Below are 18,534 nucleotides of genomic sequence, written 5' to 3'. Positions count from 1 at the left end.
GGGAAAATAATTTCAGATCAGCTACTTTTGCATGTCTTCCTGGCACATAAGTGGCATTTGACTACTGTGGAGAATCTGATAATGAACATAGCAGCATCAAAGTTTGAATTAAAAATGCACCCCCTAGAATGAGTAGCAAGGCTTCAGTGATGGAAACTAAACTGTTGGGGTTTGTCTTGTATGTAATACAGTAAACTTGTATTACATTTCTGTGGAATCTAAAAATTATTTGGTTTCTTACAGGAAAATTTATCACAAACTGAATTTTAACTGTCTTTCACTACTCCTTGATAAATTGGATTTTGTGTTGCATTCAGTGCACTTCGTTTTAGGAGATTTAATGAGGACCTTCACGGTTATGTCAAATTATGAACGAATGGGCTCGTGAAGAAATGCTTAATGGCCAGCTGGTAAATGAAAGCTTCTTAATCTCACAATTTGGTTAAGGAGGAAAAAGATCTTGGATTTGAGCGTAGCATACTAGTACGGTCCTGTTTGGACACCAGAATCGTAAAATCTGCATGAAAGAAGCAGCTTCAGTGATTCAGCTTGTGGCAGCAGTTGCTGCTTATCCATTACTGTTGGCTGTGCCTGCATGTGGTGAACTGCTTTAGGGGCAATTATTGTCACATCTCCCCCCAAGAAGGTAAATTCATAACCTGACTAACAATGACCACTGGACCAAAAAAGTCTGTACAGTTTAAAACAGTAAAGAAAGAGATATTAAAAAATATCCTGAACATCAGATGTGTAGGAACTCTGGAACCTCAGGCACTGGCACATGTTTGTTCCACATGTCTGTCAGATCTGAATGTGGTTTTTATGACATGTCAGCAGGACATGTCATTTAAGTGTTGATTTTTGCGGAATAAACATTTGAAAGTGAACAGGCTTGCCACTTGCTGAAGTATGTTTGAATGACAGCTGTTCTGTTTTCCTAAATTTCAACAAGAAAACTAGCTTGAAGCTTTCAGGACCTAAATCTGTCAGCTTTTTGATACAAAGGAAATTTTGAAGGGCTGGAGAACTGACAGAAGTGGGGGTGGAAGCATAGTCGCAAAACAAAAATTGGAGATAAATACAGATTTACTTTGCACTTTGATTTACATTCTTGCTATATTTTAGAACCCAAAGCAAAATAAGGATACTTAAAGCCACTGCTAGTAAAAAATATTTTTAAAAGTCTGTGGGAGTATGTAGTCTACCTTCCTTGTTGCATCCTGTGAAGGTCAGAGTCAACGCAGAACTGAGAATGCACGGCAAAGACAGAAGGGACCAAGCTAGAACCTTTCCTGCGTACTGCACTTGCTATTGTTTTATTACGCTTATATGGGTGATGGTAGTCCTTACCGTTCTCAAAACTCTCAGTATCGTTATAAATTAATAATGCTTTGGGTATCATATCTTTGTTTCTGCAACTGCTGCTAATGAAGTTCTCTGTGTGCAGATTTTATTTAAATTCTACGTTTCTTTTGATCTTGCTGTTAGTATTTGAAGTTGACTGATATTTATCACTGCGTTCTCACTACCTGCCCTAGTTTCCCTGGTGCATACCCCATGGCCCTCTTGCTTAATGCTGAACTGGCAAAGATGCTGGCAGACATATCATAGACAAGCTGATGAAGTCAGACTAATGACTTAGGCTGGGTTCTGAACTTCAAGCTTTTGCCATTTTGGTTGAGGTATGTTTTCATTTTGATTTTCTCTGGGAGAGGTTAGGGGCGTTACACCCAACAAAAACTCTTAGTATGGAAGCAGCTACTAAGCTAGCATAGCTAGTCTGGCAAACTTAGCTTAATATGTGGCGGGCATTCAGTGATACATCATGGAGGCCTTGAGCAAGTCAAATGAGTATTTTAATTCATAGTTTTCAGTGTATTTCTCCTACTGTTAGGTTACTTATTTTAAAAGTGGACATATTTTACCGTCAATATCATTTTAAAAGAAATAGTGCTCATTTCAGTATAAATGAAAGGGAAGTGTTACCATAAGACAAATTTGTGATGAGCGTTCTTCTGTTGGTACAGATGGCATCTGTGTATTTTTATCACTATAAATCACTCACAGTTGGAGTCATACTTAGTCCAATATCTTGCCTTATGTTTATTAAAATAATCACAGTTTTAGATACGATATTAATCACTCAGTTCTTTGGAAACATTTGGATTGGTAGATGAAAAAACATATTTATTTTGAGAAAGCAAATGATACAATTATTTTCCACATATTTATAGATGTACAGATAATAAACCATATTGCAAAGCAATGGATTGGTAAGCAGAAATATTGATTTGTACACCTTATTTTTGTCATACAATATATTGGAAGTGTATGACTGATAAATCGGGACTTAAAATAGTACCAGTAAATTTACTGGGGATAGTTACCTACATTTAAATGCAAACTGTATTTTTATATTTTTTCCCAGAACTCACAGTCTGTTAGTAAGATTTCTTAAGAAGTCTTGAATTTTTTTTTTATACTGTGATGACTATAGTTTCATTCCAGATATGAATTGGTAATAGTCCACAACTGTACTAGCTTAGAGGGGAGGACAGAAAGAATTTAAAGACTAGGTTTTCAGCTAGAAGACAGCTATTTGGATCTAATAGATTTGGATCAAACTACCTTTTTATTTCGCTGCTTCTGGGGATTGCTGATGACTTGTTTGGCTGTTAGCATAACCAAAGCAGTTTACAGACTCTCTTGCATTATATAGGCTATTTTATTTATATATATATATATATATATATATAAAAAATATATAGGTTACCTCTGCTCCAGAGATGCCTGTTCTCAGATTAGGAGTACCCTGTCTATTTTTCTAGTGCCTGAGCCAAACCCCACAAGCACAGAATGGGAGGGCAGAGCCATAAGTGCCTACATGCTGCTACTCTTCACTGTATCTGGTGAGTTTGTCTAACTTGTACTATAATACTTACATAAAATGAACTATGAATCCCTGCAAATTATGTTGGCAGCGCTCCACCCAGCAATAGAAATGAGCTGTGGGCTGTGCTCCCCTTCCTCTTTGCAAAACGGTAAAGAGGGAGCATATTCACTCCAATCTTTTCAAACTATGAGTTACAGCCTGAAGGAAAACAGCAAGAGTAATTTCTTCGTTCCTTCAAATGAAAGCCAGTTGCCCCCTGCCTTCCATAGGATGTGCACGGGAAGTGGGCCTGTGTGTATGAAAGATGGGAGGTGATGCCAGCTGGTTACATAAGCTATGGGACCTGATGAAGATAGGCGACTTCGTACTCGGTTACTGGTTTGTTCACAATTAATGCAGTTTTCTGTTCTGAACCTCAGCAATTACCTAGTTGAATTCACTTTTAAAGAATGGTATTCAAACTATGAAATATTTAAATTCAACTAAGATGTAGCCAGATAATTTTGCACCGGTAACATTTATTGAAAACTGTAAGAAAGTGTATGTTTCTATAGGCAGACACACCCGACCTAACCAGTTTCAAATTTGTACACACTTGCATTAGCAAATTGTAGCTTGCTTTGCTCAACTGAAATATGAGTCATAAAGATATCAAAGAAAATAACATCCAAAATTCCACTTTAAGACTAACACGTAATTATAAAATTGGTTGACTCAAATGAACAGCTGTCTTCATAAGCAGAATTATCTTGAATGACCTTGTGTGTAAATATGCCTTTACACAAAGGGACAACACTTGCTGTCCCTGTTCATGTGAAGCCTCCGAGCGTGTCAGCGGAATTATTCAAAGGGCAGGGTTACAGAGTCAGGATAGCTTTAGCACCGCTGAGCTGCGTGTGTGTAAGAATGTGCGTGGTCAGCTTTTTTGTTTCTTTCTTCCTTCCTGTAGTACATACAACAAGTGTGCTTTACTGTAAATACTCTGGATATACCAGGAGAACACGGCATTTGTATTCATGGTATAAAATGTAATTAGAAAGAGTTCCCCATATTCACTTGATTGGTAAAATTCAGTTGCCTCTGTAATGGAGAAGGGACAAATTTTTCACTTACGTTGTTCTGACGGGAGTAATTCCATTAACTTCAGGGCAGTTACTCAGTATTTACTGCCATCTAACTGAGTTCAGAATGTGCCCCCTCATATTGGAAAACACTCAGAAAACAGTTGTGATAAGATCACGCTGCAGAATATTGTAATAGGCAGAAAGGACTATTTCAGAAAATAATCTGCCTAACAATCTATTTTATAAATACATATTTGCACATACATACATTTATATTTACATATTTATGCATCATAGAAAAAAAGGACATCAAAAGTCATCCAATTTAAGCCACTGTGATGAGCTGTGATCAGCTTTGCCTACAGCATGTTATGTGAGACACGATAGTTCACTATTAGTACTTCCTGAACTGGAATTCTGCACTTTGTAATAAAGTCCAGGCAGTAGGTATAGATGTTTTACCTTGAGTAACCTAAAATTCGTAACAGAACTTGAGAGAAAGAAGGATCATCCCATATACACACGTTTTCCTGTCATGCTGACTAGCTGGCAGACTCAAATAGTGGGTTTTTTTGGTAGAAATGGCTTATAATACTTTATATATGGAGGTGTTATTACTGTTTAGAATAAACCTAGGTGTATTAAATATACAGTATTATCCATGTTCATAAACAGAAATTAATATAATTAAGAGATAATTGGATATATTTATAATTAACATTCTCTAGTGAAATTACATGCATTACACTTCCTGTATTAGTTCAAATGTCATTAATGTTAAGATGCAAGACAGACATCCTTCAAAAGAACACCCTGCAGTTGTACAAAACTTTAATTTTTAAAGATGAGTTATAAGACGGAGTTATTTTCCTGACTAAAACATCATGTAGCTTTGTGTATTTTAACAGCCTGCATAGAATTTGGAAGGAAGAGCTGGAGCTATAAGAGCACAGAATTGAGGTACTACTGTGCAATTCTTTTGGAATTTCTCCGTGGAAGAATAAATTTCAAACACATCTTGTAAAGACCTTATAATTGCAGTTACTTTTTCTGTGCTTTTCTTTACTTTCTCCTTCTTCCACTTCAGCAGTCAGTACAAGACACCAGCTTGAGTTAACTTCTTGTATAATCTTTAATAATGTCATGATGTAATAATTTTATATGTCCCAAAAAACACTATGGGAACTCCATATGAAAATCCTGGATAATTATTTCTTGCACTTGATTGTAAGTGTGTAGCAAGTCTAAATCAATTTATTCATTCACACACATAAAATCATACTGGAGTAACACCTTAGAAATTGCCAGATATGAGAGAGTAGAGGAATGCACTCAGTGAATTGATAAGGCAGATCATGCAATATTTCTACCAAATTTTGTAAGATTGCTATTGCGAGATTTCTGCCATCTGTAACTCTTTTTAGTGAGACCAGCTGTTCTTGTGTTCTTCTGACCACATCCATTTCATAATTGCCAAATACATCTCTTTTTGGCTTGGATTTGATCCAAAATTAATTTTGTAAAGGAAAAATAAAATGACAAACTGCGACACCAGATCCTGCCCTGCTTGTCCCTCTCCACTCTGAATGCAGTGGCTCTTACACTTCGTTTTCTGTTTTGGCTCATCTGTAAATGTGAATGCATATATAGAAATACCATCAGAACCACTTCTTAACTGTGGTTATAAAATAACATATAAAAAAAAGTTCATTAGATATTAGTGAGGCAAGGTTTTATAAATGTCTCAGACGTCATGCAAGAAAGGGATATTTAATATATGGGATAAAAAGTATTCATAAGTATTACAATGATTTTAAAATTCTTCTTGATGACGTGTTGGCTTGTATAAAAGCATAAGGTAAAAAGGATGCATCAACAGAAAATTATTGGCATGTATTTACAATTTTAATAAAAAAATCATTGTTTAGTTGTTCGATGTCAGAAAAATATAACAATATGGGTATGAAACAGTATTAAAATCTACATGTGAAGTACATCAAATAATTCTTCTAATAATTAAACTTTCATCTACTCCACTATTCTGTTTACCTAGTTACTTCTATGAAGATTTTTCTCCCTACAGGTAATATGTACTAAAGACAGTCCTAACTATTTATCTTGACACAGTACTGAGATTAAAACCTATAATAATCTGTTGTTTGCTAGGATTATAACCAAATTTTACTATTTATATTTGCATACATAGGCTCAACTGCTTGAATAGTGTGACTCACTCCATTGGTAGGTGAGTACTGTCTTTCTTCCTACATCTTGTTTTTGCTTTTTGGCAAGTATTTTCAAATGCAAATGCCTGACATTAACTAAGTAGCCTAATCTTCAGATGTCGTGGCTTGAAATCCATATGCCATTAAGGAGTATTCAGTAGTTTTGAATGTCATATTACTGGCGTGGAGTATTATATAGTTACTATCTTTTCTATTGAAGCTCAAAAATGTAACTTGTGTTCATTTAATTTCTTTGACATCAGCTAGTGAGGAAAGGGAATATATCAGATTGAATAGTTAATGCAGGGACTGGTTTGTGTTCTTGATAATGCAACTTGTTCTGCAGTGGCTATGGACAGGTTACAGCATGCCTATAATTATATATCATATAAACACATTACAGCAGTAGTTTCTATAGGCACAGTTCCAGGAATAATCTGGGTTTGTTCTAAATAACAAATATAACACCATTGCAAAGTGTGGGAAACGGCGCATAACATCCAGTAGAAACGTTGATGCTGGTAGGGCCGTCATTTGGCTGTTACGCACATAATAACACAAGAAAAAGATTAGCTAATTGGAGATTGTTAGGAAGGGGTTGGAGGTAATTGTTTTGCCAAATTAGTAGTCCTGAAGATAAGACCAAGTTCACTAGAAAATTCCTTACTGTCACTATTTGGCAAGAATATATGAAAGGGAGGTTAATCAGCTGTTCTTTAAAATAATTGAAAAAACCCTGGTTTTGAGAAAGCACCTCCTTCCTACCAGTTACTGTTCCTTGCCTAAGCGCCAGCTGCTGGACTAGTTGATGTTTCAAGCACGTCAAACTGCGTGATGGACACATACGTAGAATGTGCAGAAGCATTTTTGGTTGGTTACGTGGACCAAGCTGGAAGATACTTACAGCTCTTTGTGACCACGGTCGTTTTTTTTTTGTTCTGAGAGTGAATTTTCACTACAGCAGGGTGGCTCTTGGAATTCAGACATTACCTTATGTTACACCTCTGCATTAAAAAATAAAAAAATACATGATGGTTTCTTCTAATGATTCCTCTCTACGACTCTTTTTATCCTCATGAAATTTGGTTGGAACATAACGGATACCTTTCTTTTCCAAGAACTCTTCGTAATAGTCTAAGAAGGATTTCCTAACCAGTAAGTGGGATATCACAGGTGGTTTTTACACTTGTTGAAAGTGGCTTACTGAAAAACAAACATACAAAACCTCACAACAAAAGAAATAATGCTTCAAATAACTAGCTATTACATATGCCGTAAGGAATTGAAAATGCACAAGGAAAAGAATGTATCATCCTGTCAGCTTCATCCTAATGGGAATAGCACTTGTTGCTTGTGGATGGAGTTTTAGTGTAGCTCTAGTGGCCAGTGCTGACCCTTTTCTATGAGCCACACAGCTCAGGGAGAGCTTGAAAGGTTCCAGCGTGGTGTCAGTGCTTGACTGCCCAGAAAGCCACTTAGAAGCTGAGGTCCATCAACTCATCCTTTCTTTTCCACTCCAAGTATTTCAAAACCTGCACTTTTTTTTACTCTCTGGAGCATGAATTATGGCAAAACTGATCAAATGTATTAATTTATATCCCTGTAATCTTTTTATTGTTTTAGTGTTTTATTCAAAAGGTCTGGGGGATTGAGTTTAAAAAAAAAAAAACATTTATTCAAGGACAGTTTATTTTATAATTACCATACTACAGAAGAAAGGAATGCATATATCTAATCCGATTTCTTATGCAGGAAAGGAAAATGGTGTAAAAGTCAAGATTCTTATTCTGGCTCTGAGCTACAGTATTATGCTTTGTGGTGAATCATTTAACATCCCTTTACTTAGTCTACCTCCTGTAATATGGTGCAAAATGACAATTTTTCATGAATGTGTACTGACTAAAAAGAAAAAAATTATTTCTCATCTTTATAAGGATATGTAGATGTGATACAATGGCAGAGCATAGTTGTTGTTTTGTTTAATGAGTAGGAGCTATGGGATTCTTTGCAAAGTTCCTCTTTAAAGAAAGAAATTTATCGGGAGATGTTCCAAGAAAATATTTTGGACAGTACTTACGGTCTAGAACACCTTGTCTGTAGCAACTTTTAGAAACATTGGGCAGGTGATCTTGGCTTGCGCTCATAACAACTTTGGTGATGACACTTATCATTCTTATTACTATTATTATTTTTATATAGCTGATTAAATGTCATAACACTTGGAAATTAATGCACTATTTAATTACAATAGAAGGACAGCTATTAGGTGTAGCGATGACTGTTCTTTATTTCACTGTCTTTGAAGTTTAACTCCACCCTACAAAGCACCTTCTTCCTGATTTATACCTGTAATTCGCTCTGTAAAGTGCTTGCACAAGATCGATGTGCCTTGCCATGCATTCAAACAACACCAAGGTTACAAATCAGAAATGCTTGAATCTGAATCACAGTAAAATTTCCCAGTCACTTATCTTTCCCAGTGCAGTGGGCTAACATAATTCTGAAATACTTACATTTCTGCACTAGTCTACAATGAAAGTTACATAGCATGGTCTGTTCCATTGTTCTAGTATTATCGGGCTATAAACATTTGAATTATGAAACTAAATTACATACAAGTGTTTTATTTAAATTAGCCAGATGACTTCTGTGCCATATTGTTTTATTTTGAAAATTTTCTGTATTTTCTATATAAATACCTTTAAGGTAATTTCTGTCAGCTCGCTCAGTTTCCCTTTGCGCTGTATTTTGCTCAGTCATTAGCCCAATCAGTAGTGACAAAGCCACTTCAAATTCAAGATTTGTTTTCAAATTTTATTCATATTTTAAGAATCCCAGCACTAGGTAACTTGCGTAAATTACAATATAAAATTGATCTGGAGAAGTAAGGTGCAGGACATAAAACATAATCCATAATTTGTAAAGTTTAGGAAAAAAGTTGAAGAATCTCAACATTGTATTTTGTTTGTCTTCAAATATTACAGAGAGTTAAAACTAACATAATTACAACGATGGTGTAAGTTTGAGTTGCTGTGTAAGACTCTATTAGCACACACACAAGTTTTGGAGGTAATGACTTCAGCGTTCCGCAACAAATTCTAAATTCTTATGAAAGAATTTATAAAAGTAATTATGGCACCATGCTGACCTTTACTTTGTAGATAAAGGTTTTGAGTCTTAAATCTGAAATGAAATGTCATCCTTTTTCCCATTTTGAAGACAGCAAGTTGGAATAAAGCACTCTGCTTTAATACTGTGATAGGGCTCTTGCTGTTAGTTTATAACAAAAGATTGTAGTTCCTGGTGTAACAGTCCCTTGTAGGTCACTCCTGGAGAAGGGAAGGGTCACTCCCAGCACATCCCATGTAAGCAGATAACCCTTCCCTGTGCAGTCAGCTCTCAAACATCCTGCCAGGCCTAAGGGCGGTTCGTAATTTCTTGAGCAAACCCAGACAGCTTCCAGGCTAAGTATAGAGATTTTGGGAGCTTTGGAGTAGTTTTGCAACCCCTGCCTAATTCTAAATGAGCGTGTTTGGTTTGCCCAAAGAGCCATAGCCTACCAACATAGTTGATTTCTTCTTTCGGTACTCTTTCAGGTATTTCTAGAGAGAGTCTCTGGTTTGTTTTGGTTTGTGTTTTTTTTAAAGTGGATATTTCTTTGAGATTATTTGTTGTCTTGCATTCTTTAACCTGTGAAAGGGGAAGAAAATAGTATTTTTCTCTCTGTTCACCACAAATAGTTCTAGAAATAATGGTCTTAAGTGGTAGCTAGGGAAATTTAAGCTAAACGTGAGGAAAATACTCTGATGACACCAAGCACTGGAATAGATTGTCTACAGAGGTTATGCTGTTGCTAGAAAGGGACCGACAGTCTTTAAGAAGCATTTCAGTGTAGCTGGCCCTGCCTTGCCACAAGCGAATGTATGAAATGACCTGTCAAGGTCCTTTCCACCTTCCAGTGTAGATGAATCAAGAAAAGAAATAAAGTGTACCTCATTCCTGTTTAGCCTCAGCAGAGGCTGAGTTAGATTTCTGTCCTTTCCCTGTCAAGGCAGAAGTTATGACCCTGATATGCTTTTATTCTGTTGGTTTATTGGTTTGTTACCTATGCAGTTTGTGTGGCTTGGAGAAGCAGGTTTTGCAATTGTATGCAACAAAGATAATTAAGGTGCTTTGTAGTTCTCTCACTTTTCTTCTAAGACTGACAAAGGACCTCTAAAATATGAATGAAATTATAACGGTCATTCTTACATGCTTGAACTATCACATCCATAAAAAGTATACTGACATACCTAAGTCCACACAGAAATGTAACAGGAACAGAGACCAATTTTGTGTTCTCAATATCTTGTCCCTCAAAACTCTAGTTGGGAAAAAAACCCCAAGCTCTTGACTCTAAGAAGCTATACTGCATTTTCCCTTAAAGTACATGCCATAGGCAAATTCAGAGTTTGTCATTTAGAACTCTGAAATTCTAATCTGGGAAGCCAGGACAGTTTTTCCAGGTGGAAAGATGTCTAATTCACTGGGATGGGGGAATGGCAGTTAAGCTCATTTGACAGAGAGAACTCTCTTATGTCTGAAATCCTAAAGTGAAATTCTTTGCACGTGTATATGCATTTGGTGAAATCAGAGGTCTTTGTACTGTGTTTACTGAACAGCTTTTGTGAGATATAAATACCAGCACATTCTGGTAAGTTTCTAACAAACAGAATGGTCTGCTCAATCCCAATATGGTCCTGTGTTAGAGCAGATTGGATAGTGCACTTCAATGATGGGAAATGCATTTAAATTTTATCCAATGGCGTGTACGGTTTATAAATTTAGACACATTGTGGGTGTATAGAAGCTGATTGTATAGCATTATTCATTACGTGCCTTATATCAAGTTTTGGCTCCTATTCTGTTCAATGATTGCACATTAGCATTCTTCTTGATCTTTGGTGCGTGAAGCTTCCTGAAGAACTGGTTTGAACTAGTCACTCCTGCTTAAAGAATATTCTTTCTTCTGTTCCTGTCATTAGAAAAACATATTGTTGATAGTTGATGATTTTCCAGTACTCTTCCCAGTTCATAAAACTGCAGACTGGATGCTCATGGACCAGCCATATCTCTGAAACAGCGTGATAGGTGGGATAGACAGGGGACTGATGGATCATTTATGAAAGGCTCATGATGATTAACTTCTACTTTGGCCACAGGCAGAAGGTTCTCCTATGTCTGTCTGACTAATCAGTTGGGTTATCAGCTGACTTGCAATTAAAATAATAAGGCAATTATTAAGTCAAGACTTCTGGAAGTGATAGTCTAAATTGTACTGACCACAGAATCATTAGTTTGTGAATTAGCAGCTTGTGGGGGAGAACACAGTTATTCTCTCTCTTCACTCTCACTGTCTGCAAAGCAAATCCCTCTTTCTGCTATGCTGAGTTTATTTTAGCCGTGCGCTCTTTGCTGTGAAATGCTTTCATTCCACTTTGTGGGATAGTCTTCTTTAGAGACAAAGAAGTTGGGCTGCTAGGAATGGGAGAACATCTTTTCTGATACAGTTAAGATGGTCGTGGTGGTTGTTGTTGTTATTATTATTATTATTGTACAATAATTTTACCAGTAGCTTTAATGGCTGATAAGAATAGCTGATAGATGAATGAAGCCAGGCATAGCATAGCCCATGCACACAGACAAAGACCTAGTGTCTGAAACTTTGCTACCTCTTATTTATCCTTCTGGTTTTACTTTAGAAAAAAAAATAAATTCCAGTATTATTCTCTTAAAGTAATAAATTTTGTTTTTCAGATGGTACAAATGAGCATGGAAGACCAGTATCTCCCTTGGAAAGGACGTAAAAATGATCTCAAGTTGATTATCTTCAATACCCTCTCAAGTAAAGACCGCTCTCATTACAGGTATTACAAAATATCTCATGTTGCCTTTAAGATTTTATGAAAACAGGGTAGTCTTAAAACAGTCTCTTTTAATTTTAAGGTTTTAAGCCTTTTTAATTTGGCTTAAGGCCTGAACCTGTTCATGACTGAAGATTCTAGCTTGTTCACTGCTCTAACAGCAATAGAAAGTAGGGAAATTACCATGTTGGAAAATATTCCAAGATACTTGTATCAATTCATGTAGGTCACTGACTAAAGTGACTAAATAGAAGTGAAAGTGTTGTTGCCAACATCAGCTGCCTTAAGGTTAGGGCCATGCACACATATCTTTGGCTACCTAGTCACTTCTTTAGCACTGTTAGCATCCCAGTATTGAAAGAACAAGGGTCTGGCACCCCAATTCTTCATGCAACAGAAGTAGCAAATTCCCTGTGTAACAGATAAGTTGAAATAGGAAAGTTTTGTCTTTCTGAATACTGAAAAATGCACTTCAGGCAGAATGGAAGTAGCGTTTTCGCAAAAGACACTCTTCTAATAAGTTTGTATGAAGGGTTTACATCATGCCATTGTTACAGGACAAAAGAAAACGAGCGTTAAAGCAGATTCTTTAGAACTTAACTAATGCAGCAATATTACATATCATGCATAGGCTTGCTTTAATGTGTGTATGTAGGTATGCTTGCTTTTTAGTCCATGTATTCCTGACAAGCTGTGCAAGTAAATTCTTTTCTTGACAAATATAGTAATGCGCAAATAAAAATAGTTGTAAAAGAACAATTATGTGTGAACCAGAAAGCAGAGCAGGAAAGCTGAAGTATTAACTATGTGTGACTAAGTTAATGTAGAAAACAGAATCTGGTAATATTTAAATGTATGCCTGCACTGTAGAAAAATGTTTATAGAAAAAAAGTAAATAATTTGATGTAAACATAAGAGCATCAGATACTGTAGGTTTAAAGAACAGCATGATTTTTTGCTATTGTGCACATGTAAACTCATATACCTATGTAGATCTTCAGTATTCCCACAACAGGGAACCTCTTTAGAGTGCTACTTGCAAGAGTACTACTTGCTTAGATTAACCAATATCTAGAGATGATAGGAAACTACTAATGCTTTAAACATCATTTACAACCCAACTGAATGTGGTTGTCTAGCAGAAAGTATATGGGGCAGGTTGCATTTACGGAATTAAAATGTTCTTTTTTTTTTATGACCTCTTTGAATCTCTAATCCAGAAGAAAATTTATACAAATTGAGAAAAGAGTAATTACATTGAGAAATTAATACTAGAAAATGCTTTCTGGGACAAAGTTACCATACTTACCAAAAATGGTGAGTTGTATGTTACCCTGCTGTGTACCTACACAATTCCTGAAATGTTGTTAAAGCCAAAGAAGTTTGACAGTCCAGTGTGATGTTGCACATTCTGAAGCTAGTGCTCCTCTCCGAGAATTAGAAATAAAAACAAGTCTGCCAGAGATAGCACAGGATGACAGAGCCCCGGCTTGTTCTGTCAGGAATGCTCTGTTCGCTTGTCTGATGCACCGGTCATTAATCATTCCTCTTTCAACTTTCATTTTCACAGACTCACAGCGTACATAAATAAGGGTGAGATACTGAAGTAAGAAAGAGTTACAGGATTAATGTTTGTGCTTCCTAAAGCCCATTTCTAGCAGCAGGTACATTTCACTGGCTCGGGGCAGTGAGTGGTTTTACTAGCAGCATGGCATAGGGTTAGTTCTACCTTGGCACAATTCATTCTTGTATTCTAGTTTGGGTACAGAGGCAAACCAGATTGGCCAGCAGCTTCCAGTTGGCATGAGAAAAGCAAGTCTGAGAACAGACAGTTAGTGGGTCAAAATAAAAACCCCATCCTCACGAAAGCCCAGCAGTTGTGGTTTTGAAATGCACTCATTCTACTTGTGAAATTAAAATTAAGATATACATTTGACTGAGACATTTTGACTTCGACTTTTTTCCAACTTTAAATGTAAATAAAAAGTAGTTATAAAACTAAGCATAATAGCACGCTTAGTCCCTATCAGCAAAAGAATCTCGCTTTTTAAAGAATAAGTTAAAACTTGTCAGGTATCTTGTGGGCTTTAAAAAAAGAAAGAAAGAAACGTTGCCCTTCAGTGTATTCCAATAAACACCACAAATCATACAACACAATCAGAAAACCAAATATTCATGGCTTTACATAAGGCTCCTATCTGAATTCTTTCTTGTGCTAGATAAACAGTCTTACTGCAAAAAGGCTTTAAAAGATAACAAAAACTTTTATGTTTAAATGGCTTGTAAAAGCCATAAAGCTTTCCAGTAAATGCAAGCTCTCATAAACAAAATATCAAGTCCTATTTAAAAGAACTGTTTCATGTTGTTTACGTTGCCAAGTTGCTGATCATGCATAAAATTGTTCTCTTAATAATTAGTTGGTTAGAGTAACACCCATCATCCAAAAATGTGTTACCTTGCAGGAGATCTACATTTTAATCAGCTGATGAAACAGATGTGGGAGGATTGTCATGAGCTCTGTTTCTGAAATCAGAGAGAAGCAACTATGGATCTATGGAGAAAGCAAGCTATCAAGTTGGTTTTTTGCTTTCTACCTGACCAGTAAGAGCCAAATTAGAAATGCAAGCTTTCTCAAAAGAGAAAGTCGTAACTTTAAATGAAATTCTGCACAATGTCTGTCTTAAGCAAAACCAAAGCTTGCTAGATGCATCCATAACCTGGAAACTTTTCCATGTTACATAAAGACAAAACAGCATAAACTCTGTGCTCACAGAAATAGTTGAAATTTCAGGTATAAAATATAGGAATATAGTAGAATTTATAACTGTTAACTTCTAACTGTTTAAATATATTTAGCGAAATAATATGGTATAAATAAGAGGATATATAGGTCACAACGTGGAGACAAGGTATTTCCCTTAGCTGTTTGGACACTGGAACAGTGTGGCTACAGTAGCGTGAAGCAGGATAACTTGTCCCTATTCAAGTTTCTGTCACCAGGTAGCCCGAGCTGCTTAGATATTTTGTTCTAATCTATGTATAGGTATGACATACATTGACCGAAGAACTGACTGTTAATTACACTTGTTTTAAATTTCTATCATCCTTCATACTTGGCCATAGAAATTTTGTAGCAATTTAGTAATGTGGAGATGATAATGCATCTGATCCTCTTGACAGGTTACTGGCTGGAAAAATAGTTTATAAAATCTATAATAGATTTTATTTACAGATGTTAAGAACTTATTCCATTGCTTTTAGTGGTTTTATACAGTTTTAATTTTTTTTAGACAAATTCTAAACACTTCTCTGTGTTCTGTGCTTAATGATTTCAGGTTTTCTTTAAAGGCAGACCAGCTGTTTCTCTGACACGTTTTTAGTATGTTGAGGTAAAAGCAAAGATAAATAAACACCCAAATCCCTGTCTTGTTCTCCATAAAATCCAAGGTAGCAACACTTATTTTAAAGTATGTCACAATCCCAACTCCTTTATCTCCTTTAATAAAGAGGATTGTTCCTTAGGCAGTCTGTCCAGGAGAGGGAAATGCAAATTGTTGCTTTGGAATTGAACTCATTTCCTGCTCTTTGGTCATAATGAATGTAATATCTTTCCCTGGCGTGAAACTCAAAAGTATCTAGCTCCACAGATCAGCTGTTCCTCGTGACTGCAGGCCTTTTCCCTTTATCAGTTTTCTTAGAGCATCACTGAGCTATAAATTAGAACTGGCAGCATAATACAGATATCACTGATAGGTGCTCAGAGGACTTTTTGCAGTATCATGAAGAGAGGAAAGTTCAGCATCATGTCTTGCTATTTATTTTCTACTCAGGCTTATTGTTGGATAAAATTATGTATTTTGCATACAATGTTATATTCTCAAGTTGCTTTTTGCAGTCGTGTTTGGTAAATGATGACTGGTAGTATTTCATTAAAATGAGGCATGCTGAATAAGGGCTTTAATGGGTAGGAGAAAAGTTGCTCAACGTGTTTTTTTTTGTTTGATCACCAATCTCATGCATAGTATTAATTATCTGAAACAAAGTAAATTGACTGTTAAATAACCTCAACAATTCAAACAGGAAAATGGTTAGAACAAAAGAGTGACTTCTGCTTAAGGGTAAGTACAGTATTGCATTATTTCACTTCATAGAATGAAATGCAATCTTTTGAGCTGTTGGAGATACTGACAGCCATCACAAAACCAGTGTCCTTATAAAACAAAGTGATTTTATTCTGTTTTGTCACTCCGTGTGCTGTTGTTACACTATAATACAAAGATTATTCCTCCCCTTTGCTACTATAGCAGAAGTAGGGAGTGTATTTGCATGTTCATTGACAATTTTAGATTATAAATTATCAAAGCTATTAGTTGTTAGATGCAATTTTTAAGTCTAGATTTTTTTGGTATATTCCAAAGATTTCAATTTCTTTTTGAAATGTATAAACTTCAAACTACAACTGTTATCACAAGGAACATATTGATGGGATAAGAGAGTTTTCCTTCAAACTTGCAACAGTCACTTCATGGTCTGATGATTAGTTAATGCCAGCACAGTAAATGGTAGTCTTTAAAACGTACCTAAACTCTGTTTAACCTTTTCTGCTTGCTGAATTTTCTTACTACAGAAACACTGTAATGTGTAAAGAGAATTAAAATTCTGAAATCACATAAGAAGCATTTGAGATCCAATCTTGCTAGCTATGCATTGCAAGATACCTTGTTAAAATACATTTCTAAATAAAATAATAAAGCAGATAAAAATTATTGTGGATGAGTATACAGTAATGCTTATATGAAACATATGAAATGATGGACTCTGAGCAGCCTATTAGTGCTCTAGTGCAAAACTCTGTGGTCATGACGGATAACCCCAAGAAAACATCAGCTTAGTGGCAGTCAAAAAGAGCAAATCAAACATTAGAAGATACTAGGAAAGAAAATAATAGAGAACAAAAAAGTAATCATTGCACCATTGCATAAATCCATGATTTTTCCACATCTGGAATACTGTGCAATGATCTATTAGAACTGGAAAAGGGTCATGAAAAGGGCATTAATCACCCACGATGTGGAATAACATCTCAACGAAGAAGATTGAATAGGGCTGTTGTTTCCTAGCCTGGAAGAGAGAGGACTTAATGGAGAAATTATAAAGTTGTACAGAAGGACGAGGGGCTGTTGAACTAGGAGTCAGAATCAAAAGGAGGATCTTCATGCAGCAGTAGCAGGTCTGCTGAAGTTACAGAGGACTTTCTGAGTGCAAAAAGAATTTTACATGAATTCAGGGGACGTGTTGAGCAAGTCCATATATGTGAGATTAAGGTTACTGGTGAGAAAAGAATATACGGTCCTTATGAAATACCCAGAGTTGAAAATAGCTGGCAAGTGGGAAAGTGTTGAGAGAGAAGTGTTACACTGGCTTGTCCTCTTCAGACCCTTTTAGGAATACACGGATTGTTCTTTAGCATCTGCTACTGCTTGAGATCTAGATGGCATCTTTATCTGAACTGGTGTAATTGTTCCTATGTTTTAATTATAATATAAACAGACAAATAGTGCTGTCCTAAAACAATCTCAAGGTATTTCTTAAGAGGTGCTTTTTTTTTTTTTTTCCCCTCATGGGAAATAGAGTATGTTGTGATTGCAGAGGCACGAACCAGAAGGGCAAAGGGTCCAGCAGTACAAAGAACAACCTGTCATCCGTTCAGTACTCTGTGTCTTGAAATTGCTGTGGAAATGTGGCAGATGGGGCTCCAGGTGCCAGAGCCAACACTCTCTCTACATTAGGTAGGTTCTCCCCAGTCAGACCTTTGCTCAATACTCATCTGTTGTTTCCCCTTCCCTGCTCATCTCCTAGTGGCTCCTCTGTAATCCCCTCTGCCCCACTGTGTGTTTGCATGATCCATACACATAAATGCACCTATGTAGCAGGAGATCCGAGTCCCTGATGTTCCAGAGGTTTCTGTATGCAGAGCATCTGTAGTTGTTTAATGAAAGAAAGAGGAATTAGAGGACAAAAGATACGCTAAAACCAGGTAAACGTTGTTTTATTACACAGTGTACCAGCTTTGCAGTCACAGGTCAGATTTTCTGTTTTCCCAGGCGTCAGGCTGCCACCTGCGTTTGCAAAAGAGCAGATTTAACTTCACTGTTTAAAAGCATTTACGTTCTTCCTCCTCCCCCCACCCAGTCACTTCTCCATCCTTATGTATTCATATTATAAGCAAAGTCTGATTGATTTATTCTGTCCAATTCATTCTGCCTCTGTACTTTCAGTAAAGTATTCCTCTGTATTCTTCCTGATGACAAATATTACATACATATCCATAGAGAATTAAGGGCAAAAAGGCAGTTGAGAAACAAAAGCTTTGGAAAAAAATTAAAAAGACATTTGAATCGGAAAATGCAATTTACTCATACAAGCAGTTTCATAAAAGGCAATATCAT

General features: G+C 36.2%; 1 protein-coding gene across 1 annotated transcript in view; it reads left to right on the top strand.

Annotated features, from left to right (window-relative positions):
• POF1B (POF1B actin binding protein) overlaps positions 1-18,534 on the top strand; it is a 55,451-nt gene that overhangs the window by 13,240 nt on the left and 23,677 nt on the right. The window contains exons 6-10 of the mRNA XM_063346315.1: positions 1,539-1,682; positions 2,829-2,909; positions 6,164-6,202; positions 11,979-12,088; positions 17,717-17,874. The gene's annotated coding sequence lies outside the window, so the exon portion shown is untranslated. The remainder of the gene's footprint in view (positions 1-1,538; positions 1,683-2,828; positions 2,910-6,163; positions 6,203-11,978; positions 12,089-17,716; positions 17,875-18,534) is intronic.

The sequence above is a fragment of the Chroicocephalus ridibundus genome, chromosome 9, assembly GCF_963924245.1.
Source record: "Chroicocephalus ridibundus chromosome 9, bChrRid1.1, whole genome shotgun sequence".
NCBI lineage: Eukaryota > Metazoa > Chordata > Aves > Charadriiformes > Laridae > Chroicocephalus > Chroicocephalus ridibundus.
Note: the sequence above shows the minus strand (reverse complement) of the source record. Positions and strands in the feature narration are given on the sequence as shown.